Genomic DNA, 20,941 nt, shown 5'->3' with positions numbered 1-20,941 from the left:
AGGTATTATTGGCACTTATTGAGAACCACACATAAAAGGTTATTTGTGTTGTGAGCAAGCAAGCAAATAAACAAATAAATAATTGGTGCTAGAGGTGCAGTATTCTGAAGTTTGTTCTAAATACTACTTAGGATCAAATACTGTATATTGTTTTGAATTGTATTAATCATTTTTGCTATTTAATTGTATTTTTTATGTCATACAATCTGAGTACAGCTGCATTAATTACGGACACATTGGATTTGTTTGATCTGTAAATTTGAGCCAGAGATAATAAAAAAAATAAAAATAACAATCTTTAAAATAAACTACGGTAGGCTGTTTCTGCCACTGAAAAAAAAAAAAAAGTTAAAAAAGGTAATTGCAACTCTTGTTGTCTCACAATTCAGATTTTGTTCCCCAGAACTGCATGTTTGTATTTCGCAATTCTAACTTTTCTCGCAGTTGCGAGTTTATATCGCACAATTCTGATGTTTTTTCTCAGAATTGTGACATATGAACTCGCAATTGCGATTTATATAGTCCATTTCTGAGGGGGAAAAAGAATGATATTTTCTCAGAATTATATCTCACAATTCTGACTTTATATTTTGTAATTTTGATTTATAACTTGCAATTGTGAGAAAAAAGTAAGAATTGCAAGAAAAAAGTCTGAATTGCGAGATCAGTCACAATTCCCTTTTTTATTTTTTATTCAGTGGTAGAAATGGGCTTCCATAATAAACAGATTCCTAGTACACTACGTACTTGAAAAAAATAAATAGAGGCGGTGCATGCATATTTACTCACACACATTCATATACACAACTTGGCTTACATTTCCTAGCGCTGGCTGGCCTGACAGTATTCCAGCTGTGAATAATGTCCTCAGGAGCAGAGAGAATGTATCAAACATGCACACAAACACACCCAAAATTATTGTGCAAATATTCACATACTTGCTTGAAAACCATTTGAGTGAGAGTTTGTAGAATAAAAGTTTGTAGAATAAAAAACGAATCTCACTTGCATGAGCATATCCTACAAATAAAACTAAAGAAAAAAATGAGGGTGGACAAATAATTAAACTTTAACTTTGAAGTCTATATTAAAAACTGAAGGCTTAGTCACAGTTAAACACGCAGCTGCAGAGATGAATTACATTCAGCTGATTGCTAATTAGCAGTATGTTTTGTCTTCATAAGAGGTCTGACTATCAGTAATTTGATATATGAATGTGCAAAGCATGCCGAATGGAAGTAGACATAAGTATAAAGAACAGCAGGAAATTCTATACATCGACTGCTCATGCAAACAGACACAGGCCTGAGGAGGTGCCACAGGATTTTAGAGCTCATTATGGTTGACTGCAGAGTGGCGATTTGGAGGGCTGCCATACAAAAGAGAAGTGAACATGCTCCCCAGGCAAATGAACACACACTTAAGCTATTTGTAAGGTACTCAAAACCCTTCAAATGATGTTTAACATCCACTGTCCGATTAGATCAATGTGAGGTGCGCTCCATTCTCAAAGTTCAGCTATGGCGAGGACATCAATCAGCAAAGTGCACTCACATTCTGCCCACTTTCTGATCAAAATTCTACATTTTATTTTAATTACTTGAAACACCATTTAGATTTTTTGAACTGATTATATATGTAGTTTAGAAACTTATATTAACTGAAACTCTACATTGAATATCTGTCCGTCCTCTATTTGTGACATTAATAACTTGGTAATTTTTTTCCCTTTTTTGGGGTAATTTTCAGGGATTTTAGGGCGATTTTTTTCTCACCTTGTTACAAATGTTATTTTCTGCTTAAAGCCACAACTGTTAGTGTAAAATCATTCACACTGCTGCACTGCTTAAGCACTGCTTATCTGTACAGTGTAAAACAGCCTAAAACTGAATACTTGAATTAATGCAATTGCATTTCCATGCCTGGTTCCTGAGGATCTGACCTTGCATGACTATATGAGTCTCAAGACTCTATACTATTAACCTTTTCTGCACTAAAGCCTGTATACTTGCATTAATGCACACACCCATCTACCTGCTCTTAAACCTGCCTTCCTCCATGATCCTGTGCGTGTGTTGCACTCTTTATTTACAGCGCTTTATTCGCCTAGCAGTACTGGCATCATTTATTACCGCTCACCCTGTCAATCAAATTGCAGGCCTTCGTTGCCTCAGCCAGCGACAGACTCTCAAAGTCTGCAGTGCTGAATGTTTAGCATACCAATCAGCAGCTCTACTCAACACAAGAAAGCAAGATACAGATAAAGGAGGAACAGAAGAAGCGATTTTCAAGGAAATCATAGATGAGAGACAGAGAGGGCAGGAATGAATCAAGGTAAAAAGTGAGAAAAAGACAAGACAAAGACAGCAAGATCCACAGATATAAACAGCGGTCAAGAAAACTGTTAAAATCAAAAAGTTTTGATATGAAAAATGAAAGTACTCCATTCAAAAGTGTCAGAGAAAAAAAAACAGTATATTTGTCTACACAATCTCATGCGGGGTAGAAAAGTATGGCAGAGCTCCGGGCGTGAATGCTACCAGTCAAAATCAATGCCGCACAACCCGAGTCTCCTTCCCCGCCTGATTCCATCCATACTGATGCTTGCTGAAGTAGCACACCTCAGAAAAGTTATTTTCACATACGGGTCATACAGGATGCAACGTTTGATTCCTTCACTGTCCATGAAAGAGAAATCAGCTTGAAGTATTTCATGATTTAAAATAGACGTAAGCTGAAACAATCAGGGAAAGATGCCTTGTGCTTAGGGCTGGGTATCGAGTTCGATACTTTTTAGGCACCGACCGAATTGCCTCGATACCACCGAGTATCGAAAAACGTCTTGTCGTTCAGTACCAAATTTCGATACCTAAGGGGTTAATCTCATCACAGTCAGTGAGCCAATAATCCTGCAGCACTAGGTGTGTTTGACTAGAAGCGGCGCAGCGCTGATAGATCAGTGTTTGACCTCCGCGAGAGCGATTCGAAAGCGCACGGAGCAGTCTGCTCTCTATATCGCGCGGTTTGTTTACTACACACAGACTGAAGCACGCGTGACGCTCGCGGTGATTTCAGCGTCTGCAGCCTCACTAAATGAGGACATAAACACATGAACAACATCTCCAGAACTGCTGTGAGAGTCAATTAATGAGCATTTTACCGTTTGATTCGAGTAAAACTAACGTCATATCATAAACACACAGAACTGTAAAGGTATTCCAGGCAACCCGTCAAAATAAAGGTTCGGTTTAAATTGGAAGACACTGCGGCAGAAATAAATTAATATTGTTCAGCGGACAGTACATACTGCTACTACTGGGCTACTATTAAAATTATTAAAACTTTATTTATTTTTTTTTGTAATGATCACACAACAGTTATTCAATTTTTTAATTTTAATAGTAAACCCCCTTTGTTTGCCAAAATAAAGAAACTTTGATTTTCAATAATTTAAAAGAAAAATGAAATTAATGTTTTATGTCTTCATTTGAAAACCAGATACAGAACACAGAATTTCTGAGGAAAAATAAAACATTTCATTAGGCTATTTTAAGAATAAATTTAAATAAAGTTGTTTTTATGCATTCAAATAATTAGACATACTACACCACAATTTAATAACAATAAAACATATGGTGAAACAAAATAAAACACCCACTTATGAAAGTGGATGAAGATTTTAAATTTCTTGAAGTCTTTAACAACCTAGAAATGATGATGTTTTAAAATGAACACGCACTAATGTAGCCTAACAGATGTGTAAACTGAAAACAATTTGAACTTTATTAAAATTATTTATGCATTGTGTTGGATATATTTTGTTCCTTTGTGCAGTGGCTCAGGAGATGAGGTTTTGAGTCTATATAAATATCAACATTAAAAAATAGTTTTTTGAGATAATGTAATCTTGTTAAAATTGATTTCATAAAACTGGTATCGAAAAAAGTATCGTTCAGGAACCGGTATCAAACTCAAGGTATCGGTACCGGTATCGAACATTTTTGAACGATACCCAGCCCTACTTGTGCTATGATTAGGTTTGTGCGTGTGCATTTGTGTAAAATAGTTTGAAACAACGTCATTGAGTATTTCAAACAGAGAAATAAACAGACTCTCAGATGTGATGTGCTGTGATACATGTTTTTTTTGTCTTATATTATAGGTTAAAATACAACAGTCAAATAGACTCTTCTTTTTTTTTGCACAGAATAAAAATCTACAGAAAGAAAGTATTTACCGCCAGTGATATTTTTCATTGAAACAATATATTTTAGTAATTTAGTAAATTACTTAAAAAAAAAAAAACTTAAAAAATTAAACACAGTATTCAGCTTTTAAGAACCTGACTTTGACAGTCCGAAAAACACAATTTCATTTTTTTTATAATACATCACCGTTTAAATGTTTGGGGTCAGAAAGATTTTTTTAGTTTTTTTTTTTTTACCAAAGACATTTATGTCTCAAAAGAGTTTCCTTTCAAATAAATGTTGTACTTTTGATTTTTGTATTCATCAAATAGTCTTGAAAAATGTATCACTGTTTAAGCAGCACAACTGTTTTTAGCCATGATAATAAGGGATGCAACGATATCATTTTTCAGAACAGATCCGATCCGATCCTGGAAATTCTGCATATCTGCCGATACCGATTCAATCCGATACCAGCGCAGTTTTTTATTTAAATCAATGTAGAATTTCTATACTTCTCTGTGTTGACCTGATCGTCACTCTTTTGTGTGTTAAACACAATCTACTTATTGTGCATATAGATAACTTCATTTTCTTGAAAAATAACAAATGAAAAATATATACTCATAATCTATGTCAAAAATACTATTATAAACAAGGTTAGTGAATAAACAAATTTACAAATAAAAGTGAATAAGTGTAGGACTAAATTGGTAAAATGGTACACATTGCTCTTTGTATTGTTGTAAAATACATTCATGAAAAAAACAAGCAAATGCATTTATATATAAATATATACTATAAAATTAAAAAGACATTTCTATTAAATCTATAGCACAGTAATGAAGGCAGCAACATATGATAGATAGGACAGAACAACATAAAACGAAAGCCTCCAATACAGAGCGGCACAAAACGCTTATGTGCATCTCGTGCGCAGAATGATGCGCTTGAAACAACACAGAGTCACAGCACAGGCTGCGCAGCCCTCCGAGTCCGCGGCCGCGCAGAAAAATTCAAAGTACAAAGGGAAAAGATATTGATGCGTAGTGCATTAAATCTGTGCGTTAGTTTATTGATCCTTTCAGTTTTAAACCTCAGTTACAGTTTGAATGCTGAATGGAGGATGACAGCCAGCTGCAGCTGGGAGAAGTGTTTACCTGACCTTGAATTTAACGACTTAAATATTCATCTGTACCTCAGATTAAACTATGGAACAGCTTCAGAACACTTGAAATATAGCACTTGTACGAAAAATTTATAATGTGTTTGTGCCTTTCGTGGGGCTCAACAATAACACAGAATAGTATAGGCCTACTCACAATATTGGTTCAGTCTCGTCTGACCGATACCCGATGCGCAGAAAATGACTGTATAGGTTCGATGCATCACTAATAATAGCAACATACGTTTGAGCATTTTGGATATTAGAGTGATTTCTGAAGGATCATGTGAAACTGAAGACTGGCGTAATGCTGTAAATTCAGCTTTGCCATCACATGAATACATTACATAGAGATAGAAAGCAGGTTTTTTTTGGGGGGGGGGGTCTTACTGACTCCAAACGTTTGAATGACAATAAATAAATAAATGTCAAAGTTCACAACTCATCTGATATTGCTAAAAAGAAGCATCACAGAGGAAAAAAGAAAAAGAAAATAAAAAAACTCTTTAAAGACTGTTGGGGTTTTAGTTTAGGATTCAGTAGTTTTCAGCAAAGAGTCAAAAATCTTGCATGTCTTACAGCATTTCCATTTGTGTCTAGTTTTCTTTAGTAGTTGAATACTTTTATCTAGGATCCTGCAGGAGAGACAAGAACAGCTAGTTCAGGCTCACACATCATTAATTAAGAGCGGTAGCTGCAGGCCATTCATCCCAGTGGAAAAAGAGGAGGGACTGGACCGCTGCCATCTGCACAATGAGAATGTACCGACAATTGAGAGAGACATCCACACATGCATTCACAGAGGAACACTGTAACTCAAAGAATTTTAAGCACAATTGGACGTGTGAAATAAACATATCAAATGTCAGAGTGCATAAGAAAATGAAAAAGCAATAATTTGCTATTATGAATCTGGATTGCTACCACTGTTATATGCATGAGTACAATGAATGAAATAACGAAAGAAAAATAGTTAAGAATGTATTGGTTTTATGCCAAACATCCTTGAATCTAATAGGAACTGCTGTGAACCTCATGGAAGTGGAAATGAGTAAAGTAAAACAGACAGTTATTGATGGTGAGGTTGACTGCTGCTGCCTATAAGCAAGGAGAATGTGAACCAAAAGCTATTCCTTCAACTTTTCGCTTCATTCAATCATTTCTTCATGCACCAGTAAGACATTAACCATGGAAAGTGTTCCCAGCAGCTCTGACCAACTGTATAAAAGCAGTCACAGCGTGCTTAAAACAACTTTTACTCTCTTTAATACGTTCACTTTACTACATCAGCACTAACTGCTTAAGCGCTGTGCCGGCAGAGACCAGTGCCTCTCCAAATGGCCACTTTTTCTCTCCACCTCTGGAATGAGAAAACAAATGGGCCATGCGTAGGAGGAATCTTCCGAGAGATCATTATTAAATTATTGAATCAGTCAAGGGTATTTAAAGTTTCATGGCCACCCATTAACATCTTCGAAGGCAGCAGATAAAGCATACCATCAGACTCACACAAACACGCGTTAGATTTAACAGGGGAGTGCAGAGATTACAGCGCACGTAGACAACACTTTGCTTGACCTACATAGAAACACCAGCCCGTTACATTCAAAGCAAAGCCCCCTGTGAGGAACCACATGGGCTGACTCAGGATCCCATGGGGATAAAGACAGACAATGTACAATGGCGCAACACACACAACATATAACTGACTCAAAATGCGTCAATCACTGCGTTCTAAATTGAACTCGCAAAGTACACGAGATTCGGGTCAACAAAGGAGAATGGGCTACACTCGAAGAGCAGACAAAATGATAATGGGTAAACGACAAATAAAGAGTGTCCTGGATAAAGAAAGGAAAAAATTGGGTTAAAAAAATTAATTTAATGTTTTTTTGTTTTTTTTTCCTTTCATAAAAAAAAGAAAAAAAAAATCAGCGTATTAATGATTTTTGAAGGATCATGATGATCAAGCTGATGTAAAGCTGCTTTGACACAATTTGCATTGTTAAAAGCGCTATATGTAGTTAACTTATGTTTCATTCTGCTCAATAAAAAAAGAGCCATACAAATAATAGTGACTTGATTTGATCATGAGACACTAAAGTCTGAAGTAACCGTTGCTGAAAATTCAGTTGTGACATCACAAATTATATTTTTCAGTATATTAAAATCGGAAACAGTATTTCAATTTTTTTTAAGGATTTTTTCAGAGTAAACACAGAACAAACAAACAACATTGTCTCAGACTTCACACGCACTTACAAAAAAAAAAAAAAAAGAAGGAAAGAAATGGAAATAAAAACGTAAGTAAATATACAGGTATATATAAAAAAAGCAAATAAAAAATATGTACAACAATAAATACAGGTTAACTAAAGGTACCATAGTAAAGAGCTGAAAAGCAGTCAACCATTAGAAATGTCCAAAGGTAATGTACAACTCAACCTTCATAGGAAACAAGTTTAGCTGCTTGTTTGTCTAAATATCCGAGAAATGATCCCCAGACAGCAGAAAATTTTCTAATGGCTTTAGACCTCAGAAATCGGAGTCTTTCCATTTGTATGACAGAAATTATGTCCATAGTCCGAAGTCAAAAATAGGGAGGTGAAGATGATTTCCAGTTCTTTAATATAAGTCTCTTGGCCACGATCTTACCCAGAGTGAGGACCTGTTGTAAAGTTTTTGGAAGGCTAGAAGTGTGTTGTGAAAAGTCGAAGATAGCAAGTTCTGCGTCCAGCAGAAGAATCCTGTTATAGGCCTTAGAGCAGGGGTCGGCAAGTAAGTTTGGCATCGGGCCCAAAACAAATTCACCACTAGATGGCGGGCCAGAACATAGTCAAAGGATAATTTAAGATATTAATTGATGAAAAATTCAACCAGAATTGCCTGTGACCAGAGGTGGGTAGAGTACCCAAAAACTGTACTCAAGTAAAAGTACTTGTAGAAATATTTACTCAGGTAAAAGTAAAATTAATAGTCTGAATAGTTACTTGAGTAAGAGTAAAAAAGTATCGGATAAAAAAACTACTCAAGTAGTTAGTTACTAGTTACTTTGGATCATATAGGTACTGAATATAGTCTATTTTTATTTAGATATATAGATTACATTTATGTAATGTGTATGTGTATACACACACACACACACTGCCGTTCAAAAAAAATATATATATATATATATATATATATATATATATATATATATATATATATATATATATATATATATATATATTTTTTTTTTTTTTTTTTTAATTTTTTTTTTTTTTTTTTTATGTAATTTATTTCAGTGATGCAAATCAGAATTTTCATCAGCCTTTACCCCAGTCTGCAGAGTCACATAATCCTTCAGAAATCATGTTGATTTATTATCAGTGCTGCTCTTTTTAGCTTTCTATTCATCAAAGAATACTGAACAAAATGTCACAGGTTCCAAATATTAAGCAGCAAAATGTTTCCAACACTGGTAATAAATCGATATATTATAATGATTTCTGAAGGATCATATGACTCCGAAAACTGGAGTAACAGCTGATGAAAATTCTGATTTGCATCACTGAATTAAATTATATTTTAAAGTAAATTAATTATGTATTATCCTATAACCTCTGACACTGAAACCTCTGAAAATGCCTCACATGACTGCTCTGAACATAACGAAACAAATGCATATTGACGGATCTTCTGTTCTGCAAAATGTAAACAAATGTAGCCTATATTTTTGCAAGCGTAAATATTGTAAAAATATGAATATTAATTGTGTCTAGAACAGGCCGCGCGCTGCTCAGAGCTAACGCGGGTTCCGCGGGTGTTCATTTCATACTCTGTGACAGCTTATTTAATTAATTGTATTTAATGTAAGGTATGTACAACAAACTGGTAATGTCATAGTGGTATCGTGGCCTATACCTGTGGAACAGTAGACAGCACACGCGGTGTTCATCTAATAAATGATCTTCATATAGCTCTAGCAAACAAGCCTTTGCAGATTTGCTTTCAACTGACTGTAGATCCAAAGCCACGTCTTCATCGCTCTTGATGTTCTTAAACTCTCTGTTATCTGAGTGAGAACCGCTTCAGAGACTCAGCGCGTGCGGCAGGGAACTGAACGAATCATTCAAACTGATTTGCGAACCGATTCACTGGTTTGATAAAGCCTTTAAACAGAATCGACTCAAAAGAATGAATCATTCGCGAATGGGCATCGTTCATTGCCCAGAGAAAAGTAGATGGCGCGTTTGGAATAAACCGACGCATTTTTAACTTGTATTGCATTAAGATACAGTAATGAGTGGAGAGTCGCCCACAGTAACGAAGTAAAAGTACCGTTTTTTCTCTAAAAATATACTTGAGTAAGAGTAAAATACCCATTTTAAAATATACTCTAAAAGTATTAGTTACTCAAAAAATGTACTCAAGTAAATGTAACGAAGTAAATGTAACTCGTTACTACCCACCTCTGCCTGTGACTGACTGTTAGTGTATTTTGTAACTGGTAGTGAGCTGTTACTTAATGTAAAATCCTGCAACAGTCATTAACAAAAAGCCAAATTTGTGTGGTGGTGTCTGAACAGAGTATGTGAGCGGAGTGGAGCGTCAACAATTTCCCATCCGTGCTCCGAGCATTTAATAATCACCTCTCCACTCCGAGCTCACTAGCAGGGTTTCCATCATCCTGTTTTAATGCGCATTTTGAAGTATCGCATGAGAAACGAGTGATGGAAACGCCAAATTTCTAATACAAATCCCTTAATTCACAAAAAAGTTTTTACGCTCGCTTGAGGTGGTTTTTGACTTGTGCGAAAAAGGGTTAATGCGAATAAAGGGAGATGGAAACGCATTTTGCGAATAACTTCCTGCAAGCGCATTAAAAAAGTCATGTGACTTTGCGCTATGAGACGGGATAACTTGACTAGCAGCATACTGATCTCGTTCCACATCATCTGAAATGTTGTTATGGTTGTTCTGATATTCCTGAGCAAAGTCTGTCATCAAAGTATTTCTGTATAATTGTCTTACACGACAATGTTCCCAAACAGCAGCATTCACCTCCGAAAGCAATGACAGCATTTATTGCGTTTCATCTGCTCGCTCTGAGGTGCAGTTAATTTTTTATATATAAAAATTATTATATTCAGTTGCTTATGCTAGTTTTCTATAGGTTATTTAGTGCCAGTTTACCAGGAAGTGACGATTTAGTGCCAGTTTACCAGTGCTCATAAGTTAAATTCGCAACTTTGGATGGAAATCCGGCTACTGATACCAGAAACACCGCTCTGCATCTTAAGTATTTCAGTATGTTTGCGATTTTGCAATTGTGAGTTATAAAGTCACTTTTGAGGGGGGAAAAAAACACTTAAATGTTCTCAGAATTGCGAGTTTATATCCCAGAATTATGACTTTTTAACTCGCAATTGCAAGTTTATATCACGCAATTATGAGAAAAACAAAAAAAAAAGTCAGCTGTCAGCTGAAAATATTCAGAAGGAACAAATAAATTCCTTGAGAACTATAATTTCCCGCTCATGTCCACTGCAGTCATAGCCTTCACATTCTTTCTTATTTGAGTGATCCTTTTCTATCTAGCTAGCTAAATATGTTTTCATGTTAATTCTTGCTAAATATGCAGTTACAGTATATTATGGGTCATTGGCATGAATGTACTCGTGATGGAGCGGTGATGGAGCGCTCTTGGAGAGAGTGAAAACCACGATGCTCCGACTTTTTAAAAATCTGCTCCTCGCTCCATTCAAAATCACATCGCTCCACTCCGCTCACATACTCTGATTGTGAGTAATTGTTGCTGACATGACAAATCTATTTCAGAACCAGCCGCTATCAAAATAATCTGGCTACGGGCGTGGGCCAGATATTATTGCTGGCGGGCCACTTTTGGCCCGCTGGCCACCTGTTGCCGACCACTGCCTTAGAGTGTTATAGGCCAATCAAATATACTAGTCCAAAATCCCGACAGTGAAGGACAAAACCAAAAAGCATGAGCAGTTGTATCCTCCGTAACCTTGCACTTATCACAGTATGGTGAAACAGAAGAGAAAATTTTGTGCAATTTGGTCTTGGTATAATGCAAACGGTGAATGACCTTGAATTGTATCAACTGATGCCTACTGTTGACTGAACAGGACCGTACTGCAGTCAAACACCTATCCCACGTTTCGTCAGAGAACTCAGCTCCCAGTTCATCCTCCCAGGTCACTTTAAATCTCTCATTAGGGGCTGTGACACAACTTTCAAATTATCCAACAAATTTATAGATAAGATGCGTAGAGTGAGGAGGATTTAAGAAAATATTTAAAAAACCACATGCTACTCAGGGAGGAATTCAAAATTACAAATTTTGGACTTCACATAATGCCTAATTTGTAAATAACGAAAAAAGTGTGAATGATGCAGATCAAACTTCTCTCTTAGCTGGTTAAAAGATGCAAACCTTCCCTCAACATAAAGGTCCTTAATGGAACATAAACCCTTCTCCTTCCAAACAAAATAAGTTCTGTCAGACCATGGGGGTGAAAAAGAATGATTGTAGCAAATTGGTGTACACACAGAGGTCTCTGGCAGGGACAGGACTTTTCTTACTTGATTTTAAATTTTGATAGAATTTTTCAACACAATACTTAGCTTATTTATAGCTGTAGGCTTATCTAACTTGGAAAATAACATGGCCACTAATGAGGTCCCTGCAGCCAGACCTGTCTCCATTTGCACCCATAAGGGAACCTCAGGGGACAGGTTACCCAGTGCTCCCTTCTCCCAGTACATTAAAGCCCTAATATTGGCAGCCCAGTAATAGTGTTTAAATACTGGCAGACCCAGACCGCCCACAGACCTGGGTTTTGTAAATGAATTGTAGATATCCGATGTGTCTTATAGTTCCAAACATAAGACAAAATTATAGAATCCAGTTCCTTAAAAAAGGCAAAAGTAAGAAAAATTTGAAGATTTTAACAAATATATAAGAATCTAGGAAGAGAGACCATTTTTATTGAATTTATGCGTCCACTCATAGATAAAGGCAAGATTTTCCAATTCTCTGTTACATTTGAGTTTTGAAAGAAACTCGGCAAAATTCAACTTGTATAATAAATGTGGGTCTTTAGGAATTGTCAGTCCTAGATATACAAAGTGGTCCCTAACTATTTTGAGTGAAATCTTTTCCAAAAAGCCAGGTCTGTAAGCATCAGAGAGTGGCATGAAGCTACTTTTCGACAGGTAGATTGTATACCCAGATAATCTCCCAAAAGAAGTAATTAAGTCTAAAGGAACAGGAACAGAACTTCCAGAGTTCTTCAAATAAAATATTACATCGTCTGCATATAGACTAATAAGGGCTTCACTCCCCCCAACTTCAAGACCCATGATACATTTATGACGTCTTATACATATGGCAAGGAGCTCTATTGCAATAGCAAAAAGGGCAGGAGAAAGGGGACAGCCCTGTTGTACCAATCGGTGCAAAGGGAACTTAGACGACCTATCTGTGTCCGTTAAAATTGAACACACTGGCCTAGCATATATTAATTTAACCCATGATATAAATGTCTCACCAAACCCAAACTTCTGTAACGATCCAAACATGTAAGGCCACTCAACCCGATCAAAAGCCTTCTGTGCATCCAAGGACAGAATCACCTTTCATGTGATTAGCGTATATTGTATTGAGGTCCATTAAAAAAAGAGAATCTGCCAGGGATGAATCCGGTCTGGTCAGGGTGAATGATGGAGGATAGATGTTTGTTAAGCCGAATAGCCAAAGTTTTAGTAACAACTTTCCTATCAAAATTCTGAAGCGCAATTGGCCTATAACTAGCCGGGTCAGTTTCTTCTTTATGTTTCTTTAAGACGAGAGATATATTGGCTTCATACAATGTATTGGGCAGAACATTATCTTTTTTGGAATTGATAATCATTCTAAGAAGAAGCAGGGCCAGAATGTCACAGAACTTAGCAAAAAATTCTGAACTGAATCCATCTGGCCACGCAACCTTTCCAGATGGAAATAACTTGATAGCGGAGACTATCTCCTCCAAAATGAAGTCAGAGTCCAACTCAGCCCTGGCTTCGTCATTAAGTTTGGGTGTTTCAAGAGAGTCCACAAAACCATTGGAACAGAATGAGTGGCCTCGCTGCTGGAAGTGTACAGTTCACTATAAAATTATTTAAAGCAAGCATTAATAGCTTTGGGGTTGGTTAACAAAGTGCCATCCTTGGACTTAATGCTGTGGATTGACCTAGAGGCTTGAGCCCCTTTAAGTTGCCATGCTAGAAGCTTATCTGGCTTATCCCCCATTTCAAAACATCTCTGTCTCATTCTCAGAAATAGATTCTTTATTTGACCACCAAGGATACAGTTATACTCATTTTTAAGTTTCACTATCTTGTTGTAATCTTCAGATGATTTTGATACCTGGTATGCCAAATCAAGAATAGGAAGAGCACTTTGTATCTCTGACATTCGTTTCTCTCTTTCCTTCTTGTCATTAGATTCGTAGGAGATAATGTGCCCACGCATGACCACCTTTAAAGTCTCCCAAAGTATACAGTCTGACACCTTTTAACTTTAATGACAAATTCTTAACGAAAAAGATTTTAATGACAAATTATTTTAACTTGGTGGTAATATAGCCTACAAATTTACTGTCAGCAAGCAGAGATGGATTGAAACGCCAGGAATAAGACTGCTTAGGAAGAGAAAGATCAATAGACATGGTAAGGGGACTGTGATCTGAAATTAATATACTGTGATATTTGGTTTCAGTAACACGGGAAATTAACTAAATGTAATCTATTCTACTGTAAGATTTGTGAATATGTGAATAGTAGGAATCTCTATCAGCAGGGTGTTCTCCAATTATCTCCAATTATCCACCAGATTTCTGCACTTGAGCAAATTGTTTAAAACCTGTACTGATGCAATTCCAGGTGGGGCATGTGTGTATAATCTGTCTAAATAAGGGTCTAAGTAACAATTCAAGTCACCCCCGATTACTATATTAGAATTATTCCCATCGCGGAGTAAATCAAAAACCTTCTTATAAAAGTTAGGGTCATCAGTATTTGGACCGTAGAAATTCAGGAAGGTCAATGGCAAAGAGTTTATGGATCCAGAAACTATAATATATCTGCCATGGGGGTCTGTGACCACAGAGGGAAATTGGAAACAGTAATTTTAAATGGTAATAATTTGTTTTTATTTGATTTTGATCATATACATGCAGCCTTGGTGAACATACCAGACTTTTGAACAGTAGTTTATATTCTTCAAAAATACAAAAACAAACAAGTGCTGTGTCCCAATTCGCCTACTTATACTATGCCCTAAAAGTATGTACTCTTTTCGTGAAGGAAAAAGTACATACTTTTGAGTATGTAGCAGAATATTAGGCAAGCTTTGGGACACACTACCAAAGTCTCTTCCAAAGGTATTCTATAGTCTTTGATACTACTTCGTTATAGCTGCGTCTTTAACAGACGCTCTGTTGCTTAGTTACGTGCATCCTGTAACTGTTTAAACTAGCCTGTCACTCATTTTGTCAGTTAACATCATCCACATTTCGTTTAATTTGATTTCCTACCGTATTGGAAAGAAATAAAGAAGCACATTGCAGGTTTGTCATGCCGAGAACTCTGCTCATGTGTTTGCATAATGATGCATTTCAAAGTTAATGACCAAACGTATCATTATAAAAGTTCACAGTGTTGCTGCAGATGAAATATAATGTGGATAACATTAAATAATAGTTTTTCATCAGGTTAGACATTGATTATTTATCACTCAAAACCCTTTCTCTACCTGTCCGTTGGTCGCGCATGTCCGCCATATTTGTAGTTTTTTAGTTCTCTATTATAGATCTAACCGTAAGTAGTAGGCCATCCGGGAATCTGATCATTAACCCATAAGAGGAAAGCAGCAATAGAAATATTCCAAATTAGTTATATTTATTATCACAGACATGTTAAATTAACATGAACTGAGGACTCCAGGGCCCCTAGTGAAGTATGATAGGACAATTAATGTGGAGACATGTCTGGCAGCGACAACAGCAGGATATCATGTCAGAGTACACAACAGAAACCTGTTCAGACCACATCCTGACAAGTATCTAGTCTCTACACACGAGTTGAGCAGCTCTCACTGTTCACTTTCAGGCCATACAGTTTCCCCTCAGAGGGCTATGCTGTGTTTAAGCCTCTTTCTGTCGCTCTCAGTTTCAGGTTTTTTTTTTCCCTCCCTCTCTCCTCCCTTCATCTCTAACTAATGGGCTGTATTAAAGAGAATTCCTCTGCCCAACATGTTTTTTCTTTTTTTCTCAAAGTAGAAGAGAAACTTCTCAGAACTCTGAGTTATGGGCCATTACGCCAGGCCTCTGTGGGGCAAGGGCCCTTCTCCTTTTAACCACTGCTCCAAATGCCCTGCTGAGTCTCACGTCATGTTTCCTGGATGAACTGTGGAGAGTGCCTATCTCATCCAGTTACACATTAGCATCAGCGACAGACACACCACAGAGTGAGACTCAGGCTTGAGATGAAACTCACAACTCCTGCACTTAAATCTCTTATTCAGGGTTTTCACAAAGCGGATTTGGAATGTGCTATCAGATTTACACAGATTTTAATAAATCTTTCCTTTAAAGAAGTGCAATATGAAGTGTAAGCCAATAAAATTTTAATTTAAAGGGGTCATCTTAAAGAATTTAATTTCTTTGATATTTCATATTTATATATGTTGAGACATCAACATTCTATGATACACTACAGTTCATAAGTTTGGGATTGGTAAAATGTAAGATGTAAGAATTCTCATACAAACCAAGGTTGTATTTATTACTGTATATATGAAAACCCCCCCAGCAAAAACAGTAACACTGTCAAATATTATTACAATTTGACAACCGCTTTGGAATTGAAATATTTAAATATAGTTCAAAATTTAAAACTGTTTTCCATTTTAATATATTTAAAATGTTAATTTATTTCTGTGATGGCAAAGCTGAATTTTCAGCATCATTACTCAGGTCTTTGGTGTCACATGATCCTTCAGAAATCATTCTAATATGCTGATTTGGTGCTCAAGAAACATTTCTTGTTTGCACCGATGTTCAAAAGAATGGCATTTATTTGAATTAAGATTTTTGGTGAAATTACAAATGTATTTACTGCAATTTTTGACAGTAACTTAATGCATCCTTGCTGGATAAATGTATTTATCTTTAAAAAAAAAAAGTTATACATATATTTATATATAATAAAAATCTTCACCCCAAAGTTTTGAACGGTAGTGCATAACTTTCAGAACTTAAAACCTGTGAGAACGACTACTTATGGAAACTACGCAGCAGAAATGTCTAATTTCACAACTTTCAGTTTTTTTTTTTGTTTGTTTTTTACTTTTCTGACATAAGTGGACCACTGAGGGGAACATTAATGACAAATGCATGGCACGACCTCTTTAAAGCTCTAGATACAACAGGAACTAAAGTCATTGATGGGGAGGAAATGGAAGGAAGTGTGGTACAAGGAGTGCATTATTACAATTCTATAGGGGCCGACGGATTGGCAGTGGTAATGGGAGCTGACTGCATGAGTCTATGTTTGACTTGGGATGTCACCTGGGGCAATTAAACCATATCTAGTTACTGTCAGAACTAGAAAAAAGCGGAGGAAAGAGAGGTTATAATGATCTTGAGAAATTGTAAGGTATAGCTATAAATATACAATGTGTGGTCTCATTTTAGTCTGAATCGCATCCCGTCCTTCTCCACACTCCCTCCTGGGCCACAACTGAAATATTCTGGGTCTTATTTTATTCTTATTCTCAATCAATATGCCTGCAGCCATTTTCCAAATAGTGCAGCCCAGAGAAAAGAGAAAAAAACTACACGTGACAGTGGGTAAATTAAACAGTAATTGGCTTTTAGAGCTCAGCTCAGTCCACTGAGCATGCAAATCCTGCTTTTAATCATGCCATTGGTATACAAACACACAAACATGCACATAGCTGCACCTGTACTCGCAATAATACATTTGCAGAACACTTGCATGCATACATTATACATTATCATATTATAGTGATCACATTAAAGTTCCAAGCCCTAGCTGATGGACAACAGCACTATCATTATAATGTTATCTGACAACTAATCTAGTGATTAGATTAAATTAAAAGATACTAAACTAATGTACATGTATATATTAAATATATGCATGAAACCATATATTATAGACTTCAGCGGAAAACAATTGTAATAATGATGACTAATAATAATAATAATAATTGTGACTTACACTGGAAACAAAGAAAAGCTTTGTAACCTTTTTATAGTTAAAGAGATGCCTTATTGTTGTTCTTGTTAGCAGTAGTAGTAGTAGTAGTGATAATAACAATAATAATAAACATCTCTTTTGTGGCCCAGAGCAAGTCACAATGGTTCAGAACCCCACGGTGTGGACAGCTCCACAGCATTCTTTCAGCACCACAGAAGACGACAGATCCATATTGCAGTGCTGTTTTCAGCACTGAGGACTGTGACAGTTCCACAGCCTGCAGTGCAGACAGATCCTGACACAGAGCTCTAACAGCATTGGGCAGCTCCTAGAGAGTGTCCTCTCAGATGAGTTATTATTCTCCCCAAGGAGGGGACAAATTTCAGTTTAACCCTATGAGACTTATTTCATATATGCTTTTAAGCTGTGAAAAAGTTGATCACTCTTTGCTAAAATTTATAAATTCACAGTTTGAAAGAGATTGAAACACTTTGAACTGTTCTTGTCTGCTTAAGTCTGCTAAGGGGTGCTCTTCAAATGGATCAAATGACACAGAGGGAGCAAGGATTTAGAGACAAGGCCAAACTCTTCCACAAATGCAGCTCTGGAGCCAGAGATCTGCATGCAGGCAAACAGATAAGAGGTTTCTCTCAGTGGGTGAGCAAAGCATGTCTCTCCGAGGCTTGTGGAAGAACACAGAGACATGGCAAATTACAAACAGCAGCCAAGACTCTCAGGATCTTAGTGTATGTGGAAAAACAGGATGAAGAGAGACAGGTTTAAATTTGTGTGCATAAGTTAAGCATACAGGTACATCTAAAAAAATTACAATATCGTGAAAAAGGAAATTTTTTTCTTGTAACTTATTTCAAAAAGTGAAACTTTAATATATTTTTGATTCATTACATGTAAAGTAAAACATTTCAAAAGGTTTTTTGTTTTGTTTTAATTTCGAGGATTAGAGCTTACAGCTCATGAAAGTCAAAAATCAGTATCTCAAAATATTAGATTCCCTGTCGATACCCACTCGTACTGCGTCTTGTCAAAGACGCTATGGGAAAAAGCCTTTTTTCTCCTGAACTGAAGTCTTATTCAATCACGCAGTGAAACTGCACGCCTATTGGTTTGTGCAGTGTGTATAAAACGAACCAATCGGTCAGCAGCGGAGCTGCACGAGCCTATGGCGAAGAAGCCCGCCAGAATGGGTGGGGCTATCTGGCTATATAAGCGGCCGTTTCGCTATAGGATCCTCAGATTTCTTCTCCTTCAGCGACGACGACTTTGCCTCACTGATCCCGGAAGCCTGCTCGCCGTCGAACACGCCTCGCAGCTGAACAAGCGACCTCACCTGCAGCTGACGCCGCCTTTTCCTTGAACTCCAGCACCGCAGAAGCCCAGTCTCGTTCGCTGCCGCCATCCGACGATATCTCACGCTTCTCTAAAAGAGCAAATTGGGGCGTTGTTTCAAATGGCTCGCCATTATTGCGGCTCGTGCAGGGCTCCCCTGCACGCCGATGACAGCCACAGCGAGTGCGTTTCCTGCTTGGGGAAATCCCACGCGGATGCCGCGCTCGTTGCCTCTGACTGTTCTCACTGCGAGAACATCAGTCTCGCCTCTCTGCGCTCGCGGATCGCTTTTTTTTCAGAGAAAAAAGGGTCTTATTGGTGGCCCCCTTGTGGGAGAACCAACCTTGGTTGTCGGAGCTGACTGAGACGGGACCTTCTCTCTCAGGCGAACGGATCATTATGGCACCCTCGTCCCGAACTGCGGGCCCTTCACCTTTGGCCACTCGATGGGAGCCTACCGGCCTCCCAGAGCGAGTGCTGAACACCATTTCTGAAGCTAGAGCCCCATCTACGAGATGCCTCTATGCCCTTAAATGGTCGGTTTTCTCCGAATGGTGCCTAAACCGCGGTGAAGACCCCTCTACCTCTGAGTTAGCGGTGATTCTGTCCTTCCTGCAAGAGCTGCTGGATAAAGGAAGTTCTCCCTCTACACTCAAGGTGTTCGTATCGGCTGTAGCGGCCTTTCACGCCCCTATAGCGGGCCAGTCAGTGGGCAAAGATAATGCAATTGTCCGCTTTCTAAGGGGAGCCAAGAGGCTGAATCCACCTCGGCCCCTTACCGTCCCTACATGGGACCTACCCACTGTACTGAGGGCCCTGAAGGCCCCTGTCTTGAGCCGCTACAGTCTACGAACCTTCGGTCACTGTCGCTGAAGACTGCTCTGCTATTAGCACTGGCATCGGTCAAGCACTCTCTGTGAGCCCTGCCTGCCTGGAATTTGGGCCTAACGACTCCAAGGTCGTCCTAAAACCAAGGCACGGGTACGTACCTAAGGTACTTTCGACTCCGTTGAGAGCTCAGGTCATTACACTCTCCGCGCTCCCTCCCTCTGAGGAGGACCGGGAGTTATTTTTGTTATGCCCTGTTAGAGCTTTGTGGATCTACTTTGAGCGTTCCGCCTCCTTCAGGCATAAGGAACAGCTCCTTGTTAGCTTCGCTAACCGCGCCAAAGGGCACCCGGTCACGAAGCAGAGACTCTCTAAGTGGATAGTGTATGCTGTTATGCTGGCGTACTCTTCTTTGGGCCTTCAATGCCCCATTGGAGTACGAGGCCATTCGACTAGAGGCATCGCCTCGTCATGGGCCTGGTCTAGCGGTGTGTCCATTACAGACATTTGTGCGGCGGCCGTCTGGGCCTCGCCGTCCACATTTGCAAGGTTTTATAAACTGGACGTACCGGCCTTACAGGCCAGGGTCCTCTCTGCTTAGATGAGCATAACTTATACGTGTGGGAACAACCCTGACAGAGAACTCTTGACTGCAAAGCACTCAAGCTCTCTGGTGGGTTCCTTACATACTTCGGTCCTATACGTACTGAGTATGCAAGGGTTACATGGAACGATCACCCAGGCCGAGTATAACCTTTATGAGTTTAGCTCGCTTTAGCCCGGAGTATACTATTGTGCTTCCCTATGAGCATTAAATGCTTATGGAGGTATATTTACAGTCGTTCCTCTACCTTAGCACGGCGTGATTGAATTCTGTTCCCATAGCATCTTTAACAAGATGCAGTACGAGTGGAGTATCGACAGGAAACGTACTCGGTTACTGTCGTAACCACGGTTCCCTGAGATACGGAACGAGTACTGCGTACTTTGCCGTGCCAGGTAGCTGCACGACTCGCTTCAGTCGAAAGTAACCTGAGGATCCTATGGCGAAACGGTCGCTTATATAGCCAGATAGCCCCGCCCATTCTGGCGAGATCTGGCAGGCTTTGTCACCATAGGCTCGTGCAGCTCCGCT

At 38.2% G+C, this 20,941-nt stretch overlaps 1 protein-coding gene across 1 annotated transcript in view; it reads right to left on the bottom strand.

Annotated features, from left to right (window-relative positions):
* Positions 1–20,941, bottom strand: part of LOC306882263 (pro-neuregulin-3, membrane-bound isoform-like) — a gene marked incomplete at both ends in the record, with an annotated part of 327,414 nt that overhangs the window by 271,689 nt on the left and 34,784 nt on the right. The window lies entirely within an intron of this gene.

This window comes from Barbus barbus (genome assembly GCF_936440315.1).
Source record: "Barbus barbus genome assembly, chromosome: 16".
Lineage (NCBI taxonomy): Eukaryota > Metazoa > Chordata > Actinopteri > Cypriniformes > Cyprinidae > Barbus > Barbus barbus.
Note: the sequence above shows the minus strand (reverse complement) of the source record. Positions and strands in the feature narration are given on the sequence as shown.